The sequence below is a fragment of the Mycetomoellerius zeteki genome, unplaced genomic scaffold (genome assembly GCF_001594055.1).
Source record: "Mycetomoellerius zeteki isolate Tzet28-1 unplaced genomic scaffold, Tzet1.0 scaffold221, whole genome shotgun sequence".
Taxonomy (NCBI): Eukaryota; Metazoa; Arthropoda; class Insecta; order Hymenoptera; family Formicidae; genus Mycetomoellerius; species Mycetomoellerius zeteki.
In genome coordinates this window covers 234,810-244,075 of record NW_017257184.1, presented here as the reverse complement: position 1 = coordinate 244,075, position 9,266 = coordinate 234,810, and the positions used below count along the sequence as shown (strand labels likewise).

At 33.2% G+C, this 9,266-nt stretch overlaps 1 protein-coding gene and 1 long non-coding RNA gene across 12 annotated transcripts in view; one reads left to right on the top strand and one right to left on the bottom strand.

The window, feature by feature from the left end:
- The window catches only part of LOC108722985 (dystrophin, isoforms A/C/F/G/H), a 477,563-nt gene that overhangs the window by 411,958 nt on the left and 56,339 nt on the right, over positions 1 to 9,266 (bottom strand). The gene's annotated exons all lie outside the window — the stretch shown is intronic.
- On the top strand, positions 6,782 to 9,152 carry LOC108722986 (uncharacterized). 3 transcript variants are annotated; one of them, XR_001936625.1, is made up of 4 exons: positions 6,782 to 7,059; positions 7,535 to 7,716; positions 8,139 to 8,322; positions 8,798 to 9,152. It is a non-coding gene; the product is annotated as an uncharacterized lncRNA (long non-coding RNA). The 3 variants fall into 3 exon arrangements; XR_001936624.1 differs by lacking the exon at positions 8,798 to 9,152 and having other exon boundaries at positions 6,782 to 6,908; positions 8,139 to 8,392; XR_001936623.1 differs by lacking the exon at positions 8,798 to 9,152 and having other exon boundaries at positions 8,139 to 8,392.

The window sequence follows — 9,266 nt, the reverse complement described above, 5'->3', positions numbered from 1 at the left end:
CGGAAGCCGATGTTAACCCGCGGTGGCTTGCTATGGATATATGGAATACCACAGATGCAGTCGGTCGGCTCCATCGAGAATAAATTCGAGCAAAATCGATCGATATCGCGGCAGAACAAATGGCAGAATTCGCAAGAATTCTTTAAACGAACGAGCTCTAATGGGAATGATACTTTTCTCGTTCAACTGTCTTCTTAGAAATAATCTTAGAAAAATCATAGAAACTGACATATTTTTAACGAGTTAATTAAATTGACCCAATAAAATATGTTAGTGACATATTAAACAAAATTGATTTCTCTGCGAAAGTTATAAGTTATTTTTCAATTCATCAGTTTTATTAGGAATAAATTCCGTTTAAATTTATCTGGAATTGTATAATTAATGTTTATATCTTTCAATATGTATTGATTTATATATTTGTTTTGTTGCTTGTAACTTCTACGCTTACCAAACAGATTGTGTTTGTGCGTATAAGATAAGCATCCACTTTGATCATTAACTTATAAGTTGCGAACAGTAAAACAGAGATACATAAATTAATATCAATAGTTAAAGATATAAACATTAATTATACTATACTTGATAAATTTGAATGAAATCTATTCCTAATAAAACTAATGAATTGAAAGATATCTGATAATTTTTTCACAGAAAAATTGATTTTTTTAACATATTTTATGGGGTCAATTTAATTAACTTGTTATAAAACACGTCAGTTTCTATAATTTTGTCTAAGAATCGTCTCGATTTAAAAAAGACGCTTCAAATTGTTTGATCGCAAAGTACATACTTTTCAAGATTCGTAACATTTTAGAACAACAATAACGTATAACAACATTCTCTATGCAGGAAGAAAAACAAAAAAAGCCTACAATAAATAACGTAAATCGTAAAAACTACAAATTGTTGCGATAAAATTGCATGGCAATTTCCTGGAGGTTTTATATTCCATAAAATAAAGAACGAATAAAAAATTGAAAAAGAGAGAGATAGCAACAAGTTTTGAACAAAAAAGAAACTTGTGACGATATAAATTTGTATGGATAGAAAATTGATCATTGACCGAAGGATACTTTTTTTTCGCTTGATTCAAATCTCAACCAGCGCTCATAAGTCGAGCTTTCCTCCGCGATAAATTCACACAGCGCACCTGCTACCATTCGTAGCACCCTCACGCATTCATCCTCAGTAGCGGTGGCGAACGAGAAAGGGTGCCATTGGCAAAAGAGGGTGAGGCAGGGTAAAAGGCAGGATGTCAATGAAAGGCAGGGATTTTTCAATATCCTATTCTTCGCACCGCTATAAGAGCAAGAAACCGTCGGAGTGCATCATCGTCACCTCGTTCCTCAGAATCGCGTGCAAACGAAGTGAATTGCAAAGAAGGCGATGCACACATACACACATATGCCAAGCATAAATGAATAAGATCGCATATACCACACGTTCCTTTAAGCAAAGTTGCTGCTCGAATTCGATACTCTCAAGATCTAAAATAAAAGCGTCACTCGAAAGAAAAAATAATTTCGCGCTATTAAAATCCCCGCTTCGATTCAGCTGCAGATTGCTTTTAACGTGAATCGCCGTTGCCAGCAAATGGCTTTCATCCACGCGAATAAAACGACTGTCAATCTCACGCGATCTATACCCAAGGCTCTGGCAAACGCGAACGGTAAAGCAAATGGGTGGTTAGAATTTTTTCGATATCCCATTTCCACGGCAGCAAGATGGCCAAGAGAAACAAATTGCCTAACCAATAACCACAAAGACATTATGAATACTCTTTCATCGAGCTGCGTTTACTATCTTATATCTACGCTCCTTGAAACATGCTTACTTGAAAATAGATAAATTAGTTAGAGGATGGCCATAATTATACATAATTACAGCCAAATATAACAAATATCAATGAAAAATTATATCCATAGAAAGTTATATTTTTTTGCAACAATATAAATATCAATAATCAAAATTGCTTTAATTCTAAATATGAATGGTACGCACTGACTGTTATACTAAAAAAAAAAATAATCAATTATTGAAAGCATGTAACAAAAAAAAAATTTCTGTGACATATTTTATCAAGTACTTTTTAAATTTTCTAGTATTCAACTTCTGATCTAGATATTTTTATTAATTATTTAAATGACAATTAATTAAATTCAAAAACCTTCGCATTAATTATATAGAAAATTGATTTATCATTTTTCCATATAAATTCTTTAAAAAAACAAAAGGACCAAAAAAGAAATAAAATGCTATAGAGCGATAATTTAAATAAACACGTAAGACGCAAATACAGTCTTAACGATACAAATCATTTATAGCTACATTTATGCTTTCTTAATATTTTCTTGAATAGCATTAATACTTTTTTAATATAATATAGCATTAATACTTTCCAGATATTCGCTTTCGTATTTCATTATTATTTCTTCATTCAAGTTCGCTCATAGATTATTTCCGATGTCCAAATTTCGTAGATCAGTCCATACGGTATTACCGAATTTCAGATATTACTGCAAGACAAATTATGCAAAGTCACTCCTCTGCGTGCTCCTGCCTCGCATCCTTCGGCGTTGCCCTGCACTCGCCCCATTTGCCATTAATCTTGTCCATTGTTCCCTTCCCGTGCGAAACTACGGATTCTAGTCGTCGCATATTATTCCCCCTGTACCTCGCACTCCTTTGACCTCCTCACCTCGCGCAGTTTCTCGTTCTGAAGTTTCGCAGAAGATGATCGCACCGTCACGACGAAAAGAGAACGAGAACACGAGAGAGGAAACGCGCAGACTTGTGCGCTTTTACATTTACAACGTGCAACGCGCTATTACACGCACGTACGCATGATATTTCGTAATCAAATATATCTACTGTAAACGCAATGTACTGGTATATAAGCAAAATACACATAGAACTGGATATAAAGTTTTAAAATATAGAGAAAAGAGAGGAACTTGGAAAATAGTGTACATTGATGTCGACAGCTACAAAAGAATCGAAGAACCAAGATGAGAAAAGATAGGACAAAAGAAAAAAAATTAAATATTCAATATATTCTTTAACAAAAAAATATCAGAAATATTCCAAACAGCATGCATATCAAAATCGAGGCATAAGACGTCTAGAATATATCATTAAAATGTCTTACATTTCGATTTACGCGTGCTGTCTGATATGTTTATAGATGTTTACAGATTGTACGTATGTTTTAAATTTTACATGGTAGAAATAATTTTGTTGAATTTAAAAATTAGACAAGTAGATACAAATCTAAAACTAACTTTGTGAAATCATCAAAATAATTATGTAAAAAATTTAAGCATGATGAGCAATGTTGCAAAAAGTTTTTACATTCTAGCAACCAATTTGATTTGAGCATTTTACATAATTATTTCGATAGCCTAACAAAATTAGTTCAGATCTGTATCTATAGCTAAATGTTTCGATACCTCAACAAAACCGTTTTTTCCGTGCATATGAATCATAAAATATTCATATTATTTCTTGGGGGGAGAAAAAAAAATTATGCATTTAATGATTAAAATTTCTATCTCATTTTTATTTGTTTCCTCATGCTTCTGCCTACACAAAAACAAGTGCTGAGAAAGACTTGATTATAATTCTTAGCAAACTAATGTATACTTAATCGAGCATGACAAAAATCAAGACTCCATATAAATCGTGCAATAAAAAAAATAAACCTTGTAAGACTGTTTCTTAGCTGTGAAGTAAACAATGCACAAATAACTGAAATTCTTAAAAGGAAAGGCTGTTGTGCTATTAAAGGAGAAAATTTGCTGACAATGCATGCTCGAGCAAGTCGTAATCCGTGGCATTCCGTGGAGCAAGGTTTCGTGTTGAAGTAATCGCGTGCGGACGAAATCAAAGTTTACTGAGTTCAAACCTCGATATTCCTCTTCAGGAAGTATTCTTTTTCATCCCGAAAACTCAACTAGAGAAGTTCTCCCTACGGACATGACCGTCTCGAATTCATTACGCCACTAGTCAGAACGAAAGGAGAAATGAGCACGAAAGCGCAGCTACGATGAAAAGGAAGTGAAACGAAGGGGTGGAAAGAGGATGAACGAAGATCGGAATAAATTTATACGAAATTCGATAATTAAACGATAAGATCAAATACAAAGGCTTGGCAGGACATTATTACAATAAAAGAATCAGCTACACCTGCGTAACGTAATGAATTTCTTCTGATCAATAAGACCGTCTATCTTATTAAAACTGTCACGTAATAGTGACATTAACGTAGATGTTATAATGATATCATAATTATCAAAAGTATAGCCTTCATAACGAGGAACAGTTATCTAACAGTAATATCATACCGTTATGTTGGAATACTTTCATGAAGAAGTACAAAGAAGAAGTACAAAGAAAGATGATACATTTGTTATCATTAAACTTCTTTGGGAGATCAAGTTTCAGCACGTTGATCGAATTAAAAGCTTCGTGGATAAAATAAAGACTACGCGCAAACACGCGAGAACAAATTTAACTTTAAATATTCCATTTCCAATGTAAAAGAAGACTATAAAAAGACTATCTTATTCAGCATGCTACACCGTCTTGGGTTTATTTGAAATTTCTACAAAGCCTCTGTTTTAGCAGTAAATGTGTGTATGTTGTGTAGAAGACAACAATAACACTCAAACAGAGCACCAAAGTTGACTGAATCTTCGTCCTCTATGGGCTTCATTTCCTGAATTGTCCCAAAGGAAATATTCAGAACAGAAACAGAAGAGTAGTAAGTACCATAATATTACTTAAGTTATAGATATGTATAATTTGTATCATGCTTTGTCTTATAAAATTATTATATCCAATAAGTTTAAATATGTATTATAAATGTATTATAAATATGTAAGATAAATAAATTAAAATATAGAAATATGTAATAGGTATTTCACAAATATATATTCCTTCAACTAAACACACAAATAACAAATCTTCTAATTTCATTTAATTTCAAGCAGATATTACTGTTGGATATTCAGATAACGAAAATTAAAACATAAAGAAATTTGTGTCCAATCTCATTATCGCAAAATTAAAATTATCTTTAAATTTCTTTAAATACTTATAAATAAAATTCTCATTAAAAATAATGAAATATATATGATCCTTATTTGCCCGATAGATTTTCTTTTATTTCTACTAATTTATTTTCCATATATATTATTTGCACAAGATTAACTAATGGATTCCACCGCTATACATGATCTTAGAAACACATTGTACTACAAGTGCAAGCGACAACAGGTGAAGTCTGAGCAAAGGAAATTCACGATCTCGACTACGCAAAACAGTACACGCTAGTTTGTTAGCTACTACATACGTAGTAGCCCACATCGTGGCCTCGCTGTGAAAACAGTAATCAAACTTCGGCTCGTACAGGTCGAGCAACCCCAATGCGGCTTCGCGTATGCTTAAGAGGCTGCTACCCTCTGCATCAGCAATCTCTGGTTACATTTCCCACATGTCGACCACTTCCATGTGTTTTCCTTCATGTTAAACTACCAACAGTACTAATTCGACAGAACATTCACGGTTAAATCAAATTAAATGCAACAAAGATATAGATATGTGTGTCATTATAATAACCGAAGATATCATACTATAATATGCCCTACAGCTTAATAATCTGAATATATGTTTAAACAATTCGCGTTTGTATATTTGTAAAAAGAATCTGATGACATGTAAAAACGGGATCAATGCTGCAAGTTCGCTCAGCGATGGCAAAGCCACCAGAGTTAGCTTCTGTAACGGCCCTTGCGCGGGTCCCTCGTATTTCCTCCCTTCCGTCACCGCATTAGTAAACTGCCCGCTTCCTGCAACACTAACTGTACCCTGTCTTAATGGACCGTTTACCTCGACCGACCGACTAGACGACCCACCGCCCTCAGATTACAAGCTTGACCGCCGTCGCTAACACTTGCTTAGACGGGTCTCTCCGTACTAGTTCTGACCAAGGGACTTGATGGCTAGTATCGTAATGAATGCAGCTTAAACAATAGCGACGAAGTCAGAACTTGTATTGTTCAGGTGCTATCTGTACATTATGATGTTAGCGCGATCACGAGAAATTCGGTAACGTATTGTTATCACATTAAAGATAGACAGAAATGCATTACTTTAACTTCCTCTCCTAGTGGAACCGAGTCCTGACGTGTGACATGACAAATTGAGAAAGAGTATGTAGTAATTCCATTACCGAACTGAAGATAGATCGAATTATTATTCCCACATGTACTGTAGCAAAAAGTATTAGCGTCAAGAAAGCAATTATGAATGTAATTTATTTATTATTATCTATTTCTGTCTCATTTTTAAATCGTGAATGCGAAAACATATTTAATATGTCTTGTAATTTTTATACGTACCCATGATATTAAAAATTCGATATAAAAGTTAAAGATATAAAAGTTTTAAACATTCGTAACATAAAAAAGCATTATATACTGTTGCGTAACGTAAAAATTATTATGTATAAATAATGTAACAGAAAAAAAGAGGATACAATATTATAAGGCTAATGTCAGTGAGCAAGAAAAATGTAAGAGGCAAACGATGCTTCGCCATACAATATTATATCAGAATTTATGAAAAAAAACGAAGTAAACGCGTCGTCGCTTGTGAAATGAGGTACGATAAAAGCGGAACAGCCGAAGCATTTTTGGCCGCCACCCTCTATTTAAACAAGAACAAAGGAAAATCGTCGGCGCAGACGCTGTCATCGAACGACGCGTATGGACTCGAATCGATGTATATGTTGAAAATAGATAATGTCAAGCAGTATTTTAGCTACCTCTTTTAATACGGGTCGATGTGAGATATTTTCTCCCTGGTTCTGTGTGCGGCTTCCCTTCGAAGAGGCACGGAAGCATGTAATTTAGTTATAACAAAACAATTATGTTATAACTTGAAAAATTCGATTATCGATATTACGGCAAACATTTTAGTCGCTATCGCATGAACTTTGTTTCTTATAATGAAACTATTGTTTCGTATACTTCAAGTTCTTGAAAAAAATTCAAGGTTCTTCTTAAAATGTAAATCTTCCGAGGCCAGAGAAAATCATATTCCTCTTGTACTACCTATTTTTCAACGTTAATACTTTTATTCGTAATATTAAAAATATTACGAAAAACAAAAACATCGAAAAAAAGGTTAGCTATCTCGTTTTATATACTAAATTTGAATTTTTTGTACTTTTCAAAAATTCTCACTTCAAAAAGTCGTTTATTTACTGTGAAATTTGTGGAATTACGAGCGATAAAAGCTTACAAGAGCACAGAGGAAGGATAGTTTAACACGGAAATATTAATTTTGACAGTGGATGAACACTCGTTCAATCACATTATGTCATATAATCGATATCATTGATATGAAATAAATCGCTTCGTCGATATTTCATTTAATGGCAAGCAGTTAGCAATTGATATCATCGTTACAATATAAATCGTTTGATGAAAAGTGATAGCCATGAATAAATTGACGCATATATTTGTAGGAGTGAATACGAAGCTGTTCCATATTCCGTCCTGTGAAGGCATCACTATTGTTCGCGATGAACAAGCCAGGAAGAAGAATAAAATTGTAGGAGCATTACCATCATTGATATTACGTTAATGAGGAGACTCGTATTATTTATCAAACACATAACGATCTTTTAATGGATTTCTGACGAAAGAGGTGAATGGAAAAAAATGAAACAAATTCATTAAATAAGTATGTGTGAATAAATACATCTGGATCGTAAAATGGAACTTCTCATTAGCAATGAAAATAGCATATTCTGTCATATAAAACTTTGAAATAAAAAACAAAGAGTAGATAGTATTTGAGTAGACAGTAATTGAATAAGTAATTATAATTATTGGCAGTATGTGTCATTAAGTAATAATGATAATCACAAGTTATAAAGTAAAAATGATTAATGCACTTCTGTTAAAAACATATTTCAATATTGTTTCATATACACGTAACACTTGATGAAAACAAAATATAATTAATTATTCAGGTTATACTTTTCTCAATAATCTCACATGCATGATGCAATTTGACAAAGGCACTCAATGAAGAAAAGCGTAGAAATGATACTTTTCTATCTCTAGATTGCCGTTTGCCAAGCATTCTTCAGACATTATCCGAATCCTTATGCGACTCACGTTTTATCGGAGAATATCCTGTATCGAAAAGTCGGCGGCACAAATCTCTTCAGCAAAAGTACTTTTTGCAAAAGAGTTACCGCTTTGTTACCGAACCGGACTCGGAAACTAATGAGCACGTAGTTTTTCCGTATGTATTGCTTCATGAAATATTCTTTCTACAAGCAATCTTAATATTTCTACTTCATATATGTAAATTCAACAACTACAATTTTAAATTAAATTTCATGTAAATTTATGAGCAGTACCGACTGTAACTTAAGAGTGTAAATATGTACGAAAGCTATTCCAAGTAAAAAAATACGAAAGTTGTCAAGAAGTATACATGAATAATTTAAGCAACTTATATGTATACAGTTTTTCATCAACTCATTTATTGTCATCATATAATTCGATAAAGCATTATAAAAGATAAATTTTTTTTATATTACTATTACGGAGAAATATATAATATTTCTGAAAATTACATTTATTTTCAAGATTTTCAATCGTTTTGAAAATATTATCTTTGTTTATTTTGTTTTAATATATTGTAAAAATTATTATGTTATAAATCAAAATTGTTACAAACTTCCTTTACCAAACCAGGAATAATTTCATTATAGAACAATCTTTCGTGTGGATAGATGTTGGCAGAACTATTAGACTACGTTTCGCATTTTCCGCATTTCTAACGTCAGGATCCAAAATGGTTGACGCAGATATTAGGAGCCTTGCTGATAATATGCACATTTTAAAATTTGCAAGGTATAAGATATAACTTTCTTTGACCTCTTAATCGATCGGTGCTATTATCACTGCCGCATCATTCATCTCAGAGCAGCAACAAAAATACATTTGAAGAGAGACTATTTGTAATAAATTTATGAGCGAATTCAGGTACTAATCCTCGTGAAAAGCATAGTCGATCTCAGCGCGATAGACTAGTCTCGTTAACCGGGAACCTCGATCATAGAAAATTAGTAGCGGAACGACGGAAATCCAACCACGGAAACGACTCGTATACCCAACCGCAGCGATCCCGATAAAACTCTGACGACTCATCGTACCAACGTCCGATCGCCTTTCAATTGC